Raw genomic sequence first — 15,012 nt, forward strand, 5'->3', positions numbered from 1 at the left:
TATCCAAAAATGACACCATTCTAAAAACTGCCCCCCTCAAGGTACTCAAAACCACATTCAAGAGATGTGGTAACTAGTGATGAGCGAGTATACTCATTGCCTGTGTTTTCCCGAGCACGCTCGGGTGATCTCCAAGTATTCGTTAGAGTTCGGAGATTAAGTTTTCATCGCCACAGCTGAATGATTTACAGCTATTAGCCAGGTTGAGTACATGTGGGGGTTGCCTTGTTGCTAGGGAATCCCCACATGTAATCAAATACTCGGAGATCACCCAAGCGTGCTCGGGAAAACTCGAGCAAAGAGTACACTCGCTTATCACTAGTAGTAACCCTTCACGTGCTTCACAGGAATTTTGTGAATGTAGAAGGAAAAAATAAACTTTTACTTTACTTTCACAAAAATTTTCTTTTAGACCTATTTTTTTTTACTTTTGCAATGGTAACAGGAGAAAATGGACCATACTATTTGTTGTGCAATGTCTCCTGATCATGCAGATACCCCATATATGGGGGAAATCTACTGTTTTGCTAAGTTCACAATGCAAAGCTCAGAAGGGAAGTATAGCCATATTACAGTGCAGATTACTTAAGGGTGCCATGTTACATTGACAGAGCACCTGAGGTGCCAGAACAGCAGAACCCCCATACGTAACCCCATTTTACCAAGTAAACCTCTGAATGAATTAATCTAGAGGTGTAGTGATTATATTGACACCTCAGGTGTGTCACAGACTTTGAAGAAAAAATAGTTTACTTTTTTACCACCAAGATTGTGTTTTGGCCCCAAATTTTACATTTTAGCACTGGGAAATGGGTAAAAATGACACCAATATTTGTCCCACAATTTCTGCTGAATGTAGAAATACCCCATATGTGGCTGTGTTGTACAACTTTGCCAAACGGAGAGACCAGGGAGGGACGTAGCACTATGTGTTTCCTGAAGTGCAGATTTTAATAGAATAGTTTGCAGACTCCATATACAGAGCCCCTAAGTGCTAGAAAAGCATAATTCCCCTGATGTGACCACACTTTAGAAATTATAACCCTTTGGGAATTTATCTACAGCTGTAGTGATGATTTTGACTCCATGGGTGCTTTCCAGAAACAAGCAGCAGTTGATGTTGCTGAGTGAAAATTGCAAACTGCCATTGTAGTGACCAGTACGTTATACCCAGCTCATGGTTCTAGAGACATGCACCTGTAAATTAGGAGGGCTCTAATCAATGCATAAATGGCAAACAAGTGGTTTAGGCACATTTGGGCTCAAAAGTGAGGGGCATTTGGATTTGGGAGCGGAGGATTTGCTGAATTTCTTTTGGGTAGTGAGGAGCTATTTAGCTTTGCTAGAGGCTTTGTGCTACTAGTAACGTGGAAGCCCCCTATATTCCCATGAACTGATGACAGATCTGAGTGGGGACTTGCTTTTATTGTGGATTGAGCTGAAGATTTTATTGGGAACATTTTACATAATGTTTGGGATCAGATTTATTCAGTACTTTACGCTAAGTACTTACATTGGGGTTTTCATCTAAATCTCTGCATAATGTGACATATGAAACCCCCAAGGGACCATTCACTACAATGACTGGACTCTGTCTGGCCTCTGTTCAGAAGTGTCCTTTTCAGAAGTGCACTGTAGTCAATGGCACTTTTATGCGATCTTAAAAAGATGGACACCGCCGGATCACAGGTCTTATGGCATCCACAGTGTTGTGAGTTCCGCTCTTGGGCTCCCTCCGGTGGTTATAAGTAGCATTTTTGTGAGTTCTGCTCTTGGGCTCCCTCCTGTGGTTTTGAGTGGTATGGCTGCTTCTTGGATTTAGCATCAGCAGCTGTTCTCACTGATCGTCTTTCTGGCTCGGCTATATTAGTCTGGCCTTATCCCTAATTCAATGCCAGTTGCCAATTGTTGAGCTTGGAGTCATGGCTCTCTGAGGATTTCCCTGCCACTCTGACCATTTCAGCAAAGCTAAGTCCTTGCTTGTCTTTTTGCAGTTCACTTGTTGTGGACTTTGTTGTTTGGCATTTTCTATGTTTTGCTCATTTGTCCAGCTTATCAGTATGGATCTATTTAGCTAAGCTGGAAGCTCTGGGCAGCAGAGTTTGCCCTCCACACCTTTAGTCAGGTGTGGAGATTTTTGCATTTCTCTGCGGTGGACTTTTTCTAGTTTTTATTACTGACCGCACAGTTTTCTGTTCTGCACTAATTCTGTCTAGCTAGTAGTGGCCTCCTTTGCTAAATCTTGTTTCATACTACGTATGTCATTTCCTTCTCCTCTCACAGTCATTATTTGTGGGGGGCTGTCCTATCCGTTGGGGATTTTCTCTGAGGCAAGATAGCTTTCCTGTTTCTACCTTTAGGGGTAGCTAGTTCTCCGGCTGTGACGAGATGTCCAGGGAGTGACAGGAACATCCCACGGCTACTGCTAGTGTCTGTGTTAAGATTAGGAACTGCGGTCGGTATAGTTACCACCTGCTCAGTGCTAGTCGCATGTCGCTCTTTAATCACCAGACCATAACAGTACAACTGGCCAAAAATGAGCTGAATGCATCTCAAAAGAAGGAAAAGAAAAAGAGTTCTGAGCCATTTTTTTTTCTTTAGTCTGTTTTGACTTTTTCCTTCCTCTTAATCTCTGGGTGATTCAGGATTTGGATGCGGGCATGGCTGTTCAGGGGTTGTTTTCTCATGTGGATCAGCTTGCTGCAAGAGTACAGAGTATTCAAGATTATGTTGTTCAGACTCCGGCCTTAGAGCCTAGAATTCCTACTCCAGATTTGTTTTACGGGGATAGAACTAAGTTTTTGAACTTTAAAAATAACTGCAAATTGTTTTTTGCTCTGAAACCCCGTTCCTCTGGTGACCCCATTCAGCAAGTAAAAATAGTTATTTCTCTGCTGCGTGGTGACCCTCAGGACTGGGCATTCTCCCTTGAGTCAGGGGATCTGGCATTGCTTAATGTAGATGCATTTTTTCAATCGCTCCGATTATTGTATGACGAACCTAACTCTGTAGAGCATGCTGAGAAAACACTGTTGGCCCTGTGTCAGGGTCAGGAAGCGGCAGAATTATACTGCCAGAAATTTAGAAAATGGTCTGTGCTCACTAAATGGAATGAGGATGCTCTGGCAGCAATTTTCAGAAAGGGTCTTTCTGAAGCCCTTAAGGATGTTATGGTGGGGTTCCCCACGCCTGTTGGTTTGAGCGATTCTATGTCTCTGGCCATTCAGATTGATCGGCGCCTACGCGAACACAAAGTGGTGCACCATATGGCAGCATCCTCTGAGCAGAGTCCTGAGCCTATGCAATGTGATAGGATTTTGACTAGAGCGGAACAGAGGGGATACAGATGTCAGAATGGGCTGTGTTTTTACTGTGGGGATTCTGCTCATGCTCTTTCTGATTGCCCTAAGCGTATTAAGAGGGTCGCTAGATCTGTTACCATTAGTACTGTGCAGCCTAAGTTTCTTCTGTCTGTGACCCTGATTTGCTGATTGTCATCTTTTTCTGTCATGGCATTTGTGGATTCGGGCACTGCTCTGAACTTAATGGACTTAGAATTCGCTAGGCGCTGTGGTTTTTCTTTGCAGCCTTTGCAGAGTCCCATACCCTTAAGGGGTATTGATGCTACACCGTTGGCCAAGAATAAACCTCAGTATTGGACTCAGCTGACTATGTGCATGGCTCCAGCACATCAGGAAGATTGTCGTTTTCTGATGTTGCATAATTTACATGATGTTGTTGTACTGGGTTTTCCATGGTTACAAGTACACAATCCAGTGCTGGATTGGAAATCAATGTCTGTGACTAGTTGGGGTTGTCAAGGGGTACATAGTGACGTTCCTTTAATGTCAATTTCCTCTTCCCCCTCTTCTGATGTTCCTGAATTTTTGTCAGATTTCCAGGATGTATTTTATGAGCCCAAGTCCAGTTCCCTTCCTCCACATAGGGACTGTGATTGTGCTATTGACTTGATTCCTGGCTGTAAGTTCCCTAAGGGCCAACTTTTCAATCTGTCTGTGCCAGAGCATGCAGCCATGCGGAGCTATGTAAAGGAGTCTTTAGAGAAGGGGCATATTCGGCCATCTTCGTCACCATTGGGAGCGGGATTCTTTTTTGTTGCCAAGAAGGATGGCTCCTTGAGACCCTGTATTGATTATCGTCTTCTTAATAAGATCACGGTCAAATTCCAATACCCTTTACCTTTGCTCTCTGATTTGTTTGCTCGGATTAAGGGGGCTAGTTGGTTTACCAAGATTGACCTTCGAGGGGCATATAATTTTGTTCATATTAAACAGGGTGACGAATGGAAAACTGCATTTAATACGCCCGAAGGCCATTTTGAATACCTGGTGATGCCTTTCGGGCTTTCTAATGCTCCTTCTGTATTTCAGTCCTTTATGCATGATATTTTCCGCAATTATCTTGATAAATTCATGATTGTGTATTTGGATGATATTTTGATTTTTTCCAATGATTGGGAGTCTCATGTGAAGCAGGTCAGGATGGTATTCCAGATCTTTCGTGATAATGCTCTATTTGTGAAGGGGTCTAAGTGCCTATTTGGAGTTCAGAAGGTCTCTTTTTTGGGGTTTATTTTTTTGTCCTTCGTCTATAGAAATGGATCCTGTTAAGGTCCAAGCCATTCATGACTAGATTCAACCCACATCTGTGAAGAGCCTTCAGAAATTTTGGGGCTTTGCTAATTTTTATCGCCGTTTCATTGTAAACTTCTCTAGTGTGGTTAAACCCCTGACCGATTTGACGAAGAAAGGCGCTGATGTGACTAATTGGTCCTCTGAGGCTGTTGCTGCCTTTCAGGAGCTTAAACGCCGATTTACTTCTGCCCCTGTCTTGCGACAGCCGGATGTTTCTCTTCCTTTTCAGGTTGAGGTTGATGCTTCTGAGATTGGGGCAGGGGCCGTTTTGTCACAGAGGAATTCTGATGGTTCCTTGATGAAGCCATGTGCCTTCTTTTCCCGAAGGTTTTTGCCTGCGGAACGCAATTATGATGTCGGCAATCGGGAGTTGTTGGCTATGAAGTGGGCATTTGAGGAATGGCGACATTGGCTTGAGAGAGCCAAGCACCGTATTGTGGTCTTGACCGATCATAAGAATCTGATTTACCTCGAGTCGGCCAAGCGGCTGAATCCTAGACAGGCTCGGTGGTCCCTGTTTTTCTCCCGTTTTGATTTTGTGGTCTCATATCTTCCAGGATCTAAGAATGTTAAGGCGGATGCCCTCTCTAGGAGTTTTTTGTCTGATTCTCCTGGAGTCCTTGAGCCGGTTGGCATTCTTAGGGAAGGGGTGATTCTGTCTGCCATCTCCCCTGATTTGCGGTGGGCGCTTCAGGAATTTCAGGCTGATAAACCTGACCGCTGTTCTGTGGGGAAGCTGTTTGTTCCTGATAGATGGACAAGTAAGGTAATTTCTGAGGTCCATTGTTCTGTGTTGGCCGGTCATCCTGGGATTTTTGGTACCAGAGATTTGGTTGCTAGGTCCTTTTGGTGGCCTTCCTTGTCGCGGGATGTGCGTTCTTTTGTGCAGTCCTGTGGGACTTGTGCCCGGGCTAAGTCTTGCTGTTCCCGCGCTATTGGGTTGCTTTTGCCTTTGCCTGTCCCGGAGAGGCCTTGGACGCATATTTCCATGGATTTTATTTCGGATCTTCCTGTGTCCCAGAGGATGTCTGTTATCTGGGTGGTTTGTGACCGGTTCTCTAAAATGGTCCATTTGGTACCGTTGCCTAAATTGCCTTCCTCCTCTGATTTGGTTCCATTATTTTTTCAGCATGTGGTTCGTTTGCATGGCATTCCAGAGAATATTGTGTCTGACAGAGGTTCCCAGTTTGTTTCCAGGTTTTGGAGGGCCTTTTGTGCTAAGATGGGCATTTATTTGTCTTTTTCTTCGGGGTTCCATCCTCAGACAAATGGCCAAACTGAGCGAACTAATCAAACCTTGGAAACCTATTTGAGATGCTTTGTGTCTGCTGATCAGGATGATTGGGTGGCTTTCTTGCCGTTGGCCGAGTTTGCCCTTAATAATCGGGCCAGTTCGGCTACTTTGGTTTCGCCTTTCTTTTGTAATTTTGGTTTCCATCCTCGTTTTTCTTCAGGGCAGGTTGAGCCTTCTGATTGTCCTGGTGTGGATTCTGTGATGGACAGGTTGCAGCAGATTTGGACTCATGTGGTAGACAATTTGACATTGTCCCAGGAAAAGGCTCAGCGTTTTGCTAACCGCCGTCGGTGTGTTGGTCCTCGGCTTCGTGTGGGGGATTTGGTCTGGTTATCCTCTCGTCATGTTCCTATGAAGGTTTCTTCCCCTAAGTTCAAGCCTCGGTTTATTGGTCCTTATAAGATTTCTGAGATTATCAATCCAGTGTCTTTTCGTTTGGCCCTTCCAGCCTCTTTTGCCATCCACAATGTTTTCCATAGATCTTTGTTGCGGAGATATGTGGTACCCGTTGTTCCATCTGTTGATCCTCCTGCCCCGGTGTTGGTTGAGGGGGAGTTGGAATATGTGGTTGAGAAAATTTTGGATTCTCGTTTTTTGAGGCGGAGGCTTCAGTATCTTCTCAAGTGGAAGGGTTATGGCCAGGAGGATAATACTTGGGTGGTTGCCTTCGATGTCCATGCCGCCGATTTGGTTCGTGCTTTCCATTTGGCTCGTCCTGATCGGCCTGGGGGCTCTGGTGAGGGTTCGGTGACCCCTCCTCAAGGGGGGGTACTGTTGTGAGTTCCGCTCTTGGGCTCCCTTCGGTGGTTATAAGTAGCATTTTTGTGAGTTCTGCTCTTGGGCTCCCTCCTGTGGTTTTGAGTGGTATGGCTGTTTCTTGGATTTAGCATCAGCAGCTGTTCTCACTGATCGTCTTTCTGGCTCGGCTATATTAGTCTGGCCTTATCCCTAATTCAATGCCAGTTGCCAATTGTTGAGCTTGGAGTCATGGCTCTCTGAGGATTTCCCTGCCACTCTGACCATTTCAGCAAAGCTAAGTCCTTGCTTGTCTTTTTGCAGTTCACTTGTTGTGGACTTTGTTGTTTGGCATTTTCTATGTTTTGCTCATTTGTCCAGCTTATCAGTATGGATCTATTTAGCTAAGCTGGAAGCTCTGGGCAGCAGAGTTTGCCCTCCACACCTTTAGTCAGGTGTGGAGATTTTTTGCATTTCTCTGCGGTGGACTTTTTCTAGTTTTTATTACTGACCGCACAGTTTTCTGTTCTGTACTAATTCTGTCTAGCTAGTAGTGGCCTCCTTTGCTAAATCTTGTTTCATACTACGTATGTCAATTCCTTCTCCTCTCACAGTCATTATTTGTGGGGGGCTGTCCTATCATTTGGGGATTTTCTCTGAGGCAAGATAGCTTTCCTGTTTCTACCTTTAGGGGTAGCTAGTTCTCCGGCTGTGACGAGGTGTCCAGGGAGTGACAGGAACATCCCACGGCTACTGCTAGTGTCTATGTTAAGATTAGGAACTGCGGTCGGTATAGTTACCACCTGCTCAGAGCTAGTCGCATGTCGCTCCTTAATCACCAGACCATAACACCACAGTACCTCCATCTGCCTCATAATAGGGAATTTTCTTCTGTCTGAATCACATATTTCAGAGATTTACACAGAAACCCAGGTGTAAGCGCCCAGTGTAGAGTGCAGAGCGCATGATAAATGTGTGTCAAGCCTTACTGCAATCTTTTGGGAGGCAGAATGAAAAAATCAACAGCATGTGAAGAATTGGCTTTATTTTTTACACCATTCCTCATGCGGTATGAGTGATTAAGTGACTTTATTCTTCAGGTAGGTGCAATTTCAGCAATACCAGATTTACATTGGGTTTTTATGTTTGGCTGCTGTAACACACTAAAAGAGGCTTTTTATTGTGAAAACTAGTTTTTGCATGACCATATTTTGAGAGCTATCATTTTTCCATATTTCAGCTGACAGTGTCATGTTAGAGCTTGTTTTTTGTGGGATGAGCTGACATTTTAATTTATATAGTTTTTTTTATGTTTTGGCGCTTTTACAAAATAAAAAATATTGTATAGAAAAAAATAATTATTTTTGCATCGCTTTATTCTGAGAGCTTTAACTTTTTTATTTTTCTTCTGATGGAGCTGTATGGCAGCTTCTTTTTTGCTGGACAAGATAATGTTATCAGAGGTACTGTTGTTATTTACAACTGTCTTTTTGATGGTGTTTTATTGCAATTTTTGTTCTGCGGTATTATGTTAAAGCATTGTTTTTTGCTTCAGTTTTTATTTTTTTAGTGTTCACTGAAGGGGTTAACTAGTGGGACAGTTTTATAGGGCAGGTCGTTACAGACGTGGCAATACCAATTTTTTTAACTCTTTTACATTGTCCCATCCTGGGACATCACTGCACAGTGACAGATCGCTGATGTGATACTCTGCAATACTTCTGCACTGCAGAGTATCACATCAAGATCTAACAGGCAGTGAATGACGCATGTCAATGCAAGCACTCACAAGCCACCTTCTCTACAGGGCCCGAGAAGGACCTCATGGCCATCTTGGAGCCGGGGATCTCCATGGAGACCAACAGCACAACATGATCGCATCACGTTGTCCTCATGGAAGCGTGCAGGGAAATCATTCCCTGCGAGATGCTCCTCTATGCTGCTGTCACTACTGACAGCGGCATTAAAGGGGTTAAATACCCGTGATCGGTGCTAGCACTGATCACTAGGGTTGCTGCGTGGTGTCAGCTCTATGCCCTGTCAGAGCACTCTTTGCCCTGTCAGGTGCATGGACCTTTTGCTGACCCAGGTAATTATACTCTCTTATTTGCACACACCATTGGTATCATAATGTGCTTCATATAGGCACTAGTGATGAGCGAGTGTGCTTGTTACTCGAGTTTCTCCGAGCATGCTTGGGTGGTCTCCGAGTATTTTGGCATGCTCGGAGATTTAGTTTATGTAGATGCAGCTTCATGATTTGAGGCTGCCAGACAGCTTGAATACATGTGGGGATTCCATAACAAACAGGCAACCTCCACATGTATTCAAGCTGTCTAGCAGTCGCAAATCATGCAGCTGTGTCGACATAAACTAAGTCTCCGAGCACGTCAAAATACTCAGAGACCTCCCAAGCTTGCTCGGAGAAATGAGTAATGAGCTCACTCACTCATCACTAATAGGCACCTTCAATTCTGCATCTCTGTTTTCCCTAGCAGACTTGGTTCAACAGCACAGCATGGGTTTGCTCATAATTAACTTGTTTATCAGTCCATCTTGTGTTTATTATGGTTCTAAATGGCTGATATTTTGGTATATAACCTGTATTAGTTACCTCTTTGCTGCTTACTACATCCCTTTTACTTTGTCAGAATATCAGTGAAGAGAAAGTGTATTGCGTAATGGAATATAAGTCACATGCTCATCTCAGAGCTTCTGACAATAACAAAATCAGCTTAAGTCAGTGATGTGTTGAGTATACCTTCTCTGCCACAATCACACTTAAAGCATGGTATAGTACTTAAAAAGTCCTTTTTAAATGTCTATCTTTAAAGACTAACCACTTTTGTAGATATCTTTCTTATAAAATAAAGTATACTTTTTCCTATCTAGCTGTAAAGTTTAGTTTGAGAGGAGAATCAAACTGGACGTCACAGAAGGCTGGGGCTCCACTCACTTCCCCGTAGTGTCTATTGCCCCTCCTGGAGCAGAACAACATCAGGGGTCAGCACTGCAATTATTAAAAGGGAACCTGTCACCCCCAAAATCGATGGTGAGGTAAGCTCACCGTCATCAGGGGCTTATCTACAGCATTCTGTAATGCTGTAGATAAGCCCCCGATGTTACCTGAAAGAGTAGAAAAAGAGGTTAGATTATACTCACCCAGGGGCGGTCCCACTGTGGGCCGGTCAAATGGGTGTCTCAGGTCCGCTCCGGTGCCTCCTATCTTCATTCCATGATGTCCTCTTCTGGTCTTCACACCGCGGCTCCGGCGCAGGCGTACTTCCAGCGCCTGCACACTCCAGTACTTTGCTCTGCCCTCAACAGGGCAGACAAAGTACGCCTGTGCCAGAGCCGCGGCATGATGGCCAGAAGAGGACGTTATGGAATGAAGATGGGAGGCGCTGTACCAAACCTGAGATGCCCATCGGAGCGGGACCGCCACTGGGTGAGTATAATCTAACGTCTTTTTCTCCTCTTTCAGGTAACATCAGTGGCTTATCTACAGCATTACAGAATGCTGTAGATAAGCCCTTGATGACAGTGAGCTTACCTCACCATCGATTTTGGGGGTGACAGGTTCCCTTTAATACAGCTTCTTGCAATGCCATTCTTTGAAGATGTCCTGGATCCATGGTTGTAAAATCTGCGGTAGAGGTGAGTGCAGTGCCGGAAGTCTGCTACTATTACAGCTTCTAAGTGTGAAAAAATACATTTTACATCATCAGATGCTGCATCATAGACCCCTTGAGTAACAACTATGAGTAAGGGACAATTCAAAGCATTTCACACCCCACTAGTTCAATGGTTGAAGTGGCAGCAATGGACCACTATAACTGGAATATTTGATGATTACGGATGAGGGAGTAGTAAATGCTTGGATGCTCGTTGCTCGAACAAAGCAATTCTTAATCATCAGATGCTCATTTCGATTTACAAGTATATGGGGAGTCAATGGAAAATCTGAGCAATTTTTCTGCAGACCCTACAAAGAGGTCTGTGGGGCAATTAAAATTTTTGAAGTGGATGGAAAAAGTGCTGTAATAATATCATGGAAAAGACCTCTGGAAGCATCTCTGACACCCAAATTCCTGCAGAGAATAGTAATGTCACAATTTTACCCCACTATAAGGACTAACAAAACATTCTAAATCTACGAGAAATTTGAGTTTTCAGGAAAAAGTGTTAATAAACATTCTTTCCTGTAAAATAACTTGTATAAAAAGCTAGATTTAAAAATGATTAAAAAAATAATTTAACTTAATCAAAATTGAAATCTTCATTAAAAATTTGAAAGTTCAGTGTAATTTATGAAAGAAGCAAGAACTGCCAAAACTTTGTTGGGAGAGAGAGTTAGATACACCTTTTATTAGACTTATAGGAGGGCCTCATACACATTCCGTTCAAATTGTCATGTAGTAGTACCCCTAGACTCATAAAGACTATGTGCTAAGTTCAAAGGCTGTGTCAAAAATTAGAAGCAGGGTCATCCATACACTCTTGAAGGCACCAATTGTACTACCTCATTCAAATATTGTAAAATGTAGTTCTGATACCCCCTCACTCTTAAAACCTTGGCAGACAGTGTAAAGCCTGACAAAAATTACAAGCAGGGTCATCCATACACCCTTCAAGGCACCAACTGTAGGTAGAATCCTATTCAAATATTGTGAACAAAGTGTAGTTGTGGTACTCTCACACTCAGAAAAGATCTGTACATAGTGCCAGGCCTGCCTAAAATTATAAGTAGGGTCATCTATACACCCTTCAAGGCACCAACTGCTGTACTTCATTCAAAAATTTTGAACAAAGTGTAGTTCTGTTACTTCTACACTCATAAAAGCTCTCCACACAGTGGAAAGATTTAAAAAAAATATAAGAGGATCATCTATACACCCCTGAAGGCATCAACTGGAGAAAAAATTATAAGAGGATCATCTATACACCCCTGAAGGCATCAACTGGAGTGCCTTCTAACAAAATTAAGAAAGTGTAATTCTGGAACTTATGCACTCACAAAGGTGCTGCACACACTACAAAGCCAATTACAAGAGGTTACCCTTAAAGGCAAAAACTGGAGGGCCTCTTTCAAATATTGAAGATTAAAAACACATTATGTGCTGCTGTCATCTGATCTTGTGGAACAGTCGGAGCTAATCCAGGCTGTGTTCATTTTTATCAGAGTGAGCCTGTAAGCATTTTCTTCTAACAGGCAAAAGTGCCTGTCTGTTATAAACCTCACTGGTGGCACTAAAAACCTGCTCAAACAAGACACTAGTGTCAGGGCAGCACAACACCTCCAAGGCATAGAGGGACAGTTCATGCCAGGTGGCCAGCTTTGAGACCCAATAGTTGAAGGTCACAGAGGAATTACGGAGAACACTGGCTTTGTCAGCCAGGTATTTCTTGACCATCTTTAAAAATGTTTACCTCCTTGTCAAAAATACCTGGCCATCAAGGGCTGGACACTGGAAAAGTGTCATGAAATTGGCCCAGGCCTTTGATATTGCAACCATGCCTCTGCTATACCTGGTGTGTACCTCCCTCACCTCTCTTCCTTGAAAAGGCAAGGAAGCTTCCCCCTGAAGAAAATGTTTTCAACATATTTTCTTCAATGGCCTTCTGGTGGAGCACTATTTTAGTACACCTCTCTGCAAGGTTCTCCTTATAGCATGGGTCTAGCATGTTGAACCACCAGTACTCTTTCTTGGCCAATATGAAAACAACTTGAGAGTCACAGGAAAGGCAGCAGTACTTAAAGTCTGCCATATGTGCTAAGTTCCCTAAAGCCAACCTGTCTCCACCATGGTTTCAACTCTCCATCTCCACCTCCTACTCCTTTTCCCATTCCCACTCTTCATCCTCATTTCACTACTCAACCCATTAACAAAGTAGAGGTGGGACAAAGCTTTGATGAGTACTAGCCTGTGTTACCCTAGCAACCTCCTCGGGTTGCCTCCTCAGCCTCCACCTCCTCATTGTTACCCAATCCTTACTGAGCAGATGAGATAAGGCTGGGCTGGGTAGTATCTCACCTTTTTCATGTCATCCTTTATCTCTGCCTGGTCCCCACGCAAAACCTCATGTTTTATTGATAGCAGCGACTGGTTAATTAGGCAGAAAAGCGGGATCATGGCACTGATTAAGGCATCATCACCACTCTCTATTTTGTGGAGTTCTCAAAGTCTTGAACAATCACAGAAATGTCAGACATCCATGCCCAGTCTTCAGGTGTTATGTGCAGAGGCTAACCAAAACACCAGCGGGCGTGTTGAAGCTTGTTTTCTACAACTGTCCTCTGTTACTCACAAAGCCAGTGCTTGGTCACGTCGCATACCAGTCAGTGAGCTGGCACTTGTATGCACTGCTGCAGAACTGCCAGAGCAGCAGTAGTTGTAGCTGACTTGCGGAAATGGACATTACAGCATAACAATAAACACTGTAGCATGGCTAAAGGTTGGATAGTCGATGGGAGGTATGTATCACAGAGAAGGCTTGTCGCTGTGATGTAACCCAGAGTGTTTTCTGTAATGCACATAAAGCAATAAGGAATTGTTTAGTATATTTGGGTCCGGGTTACAGGTAGCTATGAGAGATGGGAGGGTCAGGCTAACCATATACCTCACCCCTGGGTAAGGGGCATAACCATGCCTATCTATGTTTGTTTCAGGAACTGTGGTGATGTCAGAACCACATGTCTAATCATGTGATGGGTTCCTGGGTGTGGTTTCAGGCTACATAATGGAGCTGTGTTTGGCTTATGGCTGTGAGTGTGGGAGTCTGTCATGGTGGACAGATTTCCATGTGTCCAGGGTGGACACTACAGACAGGAGTCTGTGTGTGTGGAGGGGCAAGCCTCCACAGTGTGTTAAGGCTTCAGGACTGAGCCTGAAGGAACGGACATTTGTTTCCCTAGGCCTGAGCCAAAGTCTATTTGTAAGACTGTTTACCTTTATTTTGCTGACTTAAATTGTTTATGGAGTGAATAAACCTACATGAACGCTGAAGAGAATGTGCCTCCTGTTTCATCCTACGCATCTGAGCGAGTGAATCCCTACAACACATAGATCAAAACAGCTACCAAGAGGAATGACGGCCTTGCTCACAATCTTACAATCTATGAAGAAAAAGGAGAGACACAAAAGGTTTATGGTAACAATTGCTTTCATTGTTTGGACCAGCCATAGAGTAAGAATCAAGTGTTCATATAATGCTGCATGAAACGGTTGCCAACCTTAGTATGTAACAGTACAGACACAGAGGGCTATTAGATGCATGAAGCATGTGAGAACATGATACGAGGAACCTGGTTATCGAAAAAATTTTGAATGGGCACCACAGGGATAGTTAGATTCATGTATTGAGACGGTAGGCCAGTCTGAAGAAATGCATTTATAGGGCACGCTTGATAAAGTCTTGGAGATGGGAGTATGAGGTTCTGATAATTGAGGATGTTAACCTCAGGTCATTAGCAGAACGGAGGGCACGGGTAGGGTGGTAGACTGAGACGAGGGAGGAGATGTAGGGTGGTGCTAGTCCATGGAGTGCTTTGTGGGTGAGAGTAATAAGTTTATACTGATTTCTGGAGTGGATTAATAACCAGTGTAATAATAATAATAATAATAATAATCTTTATTTATATAGCGCCAACATATTCCGCAGCGCTTTACAGTTTAACAGTTTCAAACACAACAGTCATAGGTAACAATGTTAACAATACAGCAATAAAGCAAAATAAGACGACCCTGCTCGTGAGAGCTTACAATCTACAATGAGGTGGGGAGATACAAAGTACAGGTGTGTATTTACAATGATGTATTTACAATGATGGTCCAGCCATCTTCAGGGGGTGGGGGGTAGGTGAGATAGTGAATGGGCTACACACACACACAAACATAAAATGACTGATTAGGGAACGCGATAGGCCGCTCTGAACAAATGAGTTTTGAGTGAGCGCCTAAAGCTATGCAAGTTGTGGATGGTCCTAATATCTTGGGGTAGAGCATTCTAATGACTGGCACAATATAGAGGCATCAGTGTAAAAACTAGTGAGGTACATAATCCTGGCTGCAGCATTGAAGACAAATTGGAGAGGGGAGAGTTTGGTAAGAAGGAGACCGATTAGTAAAGAGTTGCAATAGTCCAGACGAGAATGAGTAAGAGAAACAGTAAGCGTTTTTGCAGAGTCGAAAGTAAGAAAGGGTCGAATTCTAGAAATGTTTTTGAGGTGAAGATAACAAGAGCAAGATAGTGTTAGGATGTTTGGGGTGAATGAAAGCTCTGAATCGAGTATGACCCCAAGACAGTGGGCATGTTGCTGGGGAGTAA

At 43.6% G+C, this 15,012-nt stretch overlaps 1 protein-coding gene across 1 annotated transcript in view; it reads right to left on the reverse strand.

Annotated features, from left to right (window-relative positions):
- The window catches only part of LOC143818487 (contactin-associated protein-like 4), a 696,988-nt gene that overhangs the window by 425,042 nt on the left and 256,934 nt on the right, over window positions 1-15,012 (reverse strand). The gene's annotated exons all lie outside the window — the stretch shown is intronic.

Source organism: Ranitomeya variabilis, chromosome 1 (assembly GCF_051348905.1).
Source record: "Ranitomeya variabilis isolate aRanVar5 chromosome 1, aRanVar5.hap1, whole genome shotgun sequence".
NCBI classification, from domain to species: domain Eukaryota; kingdom Metazoa; phylum Chordata; class Amphibia; order Anura; family Dendrobatidae; genus Ranitomeya; species Ranitomeya variabilis.